Below are 584 nucleotides of genomic sequence, written 5' to 3'. Positions count from 1 at the left end.
CCTTGCTCCTGCGTTTCGTTCTCGTATTCGGTGCAGCCCGATCCTGTGCAAGCTTACTCAAACTCCTAAATAAGCGTGCATTTCCTGTGTGTGGGGGGGAGTTTAAGGTTGCAATCCTATGAACATAGTTAAGAGAGCTAGGACTGCAATGTACCAGGGTCTGCACAAAAGTAAGCTCCATTGAATTCAGTGGGGCTTACTCCCAGGTAAGTGCAATAAGGGTTGCAAGTGCAAATGACTGCACTTTGGAGCAAGCAGGCGTAAAATCCAGGTTCACTGTCCACGGTTGTGATTCTAAACAATACTTTTTACTTCCAAGCAGTGCCGGATTTACTTATAATCTAACAATAATAAATCGCCGTGTAGCATATATTCAACACAAAAAACAGCGACAATTTGTTGACAAAGGACAGCTGGACATATAAAGGGCCCCATTACCTTCAGTAGCTGAGGGCCTCATCAAACCTAAATCCAGCCCTGCTTCCAAGTAAACGTGGACAGGGTCAGGCGGCATCTTGTCTCTTTTTTGCAGGTGTATTATTATGGATGTACAGGGCGTTAGTGGATTCATACTGGACCATCCA

This window comes from Podarcis pityusensis, assembly GCF_964106645.2.
Source record: "Podarcis pityusensis genome assembly, chromosome: 13".
In the NCBI taxonomy this organism is placed as follows: domain Eukaryota; kingdom Metazoa; phylum Chordata; class Lepidosauria; order Squamata; family Lacertidae; genus Podarcis; species Podarcis pityusensis.
The sequence above is the reverse complement of the archived record's forward strand: the minus strand, read 5'-3'. Positions refer to the sequence as shown.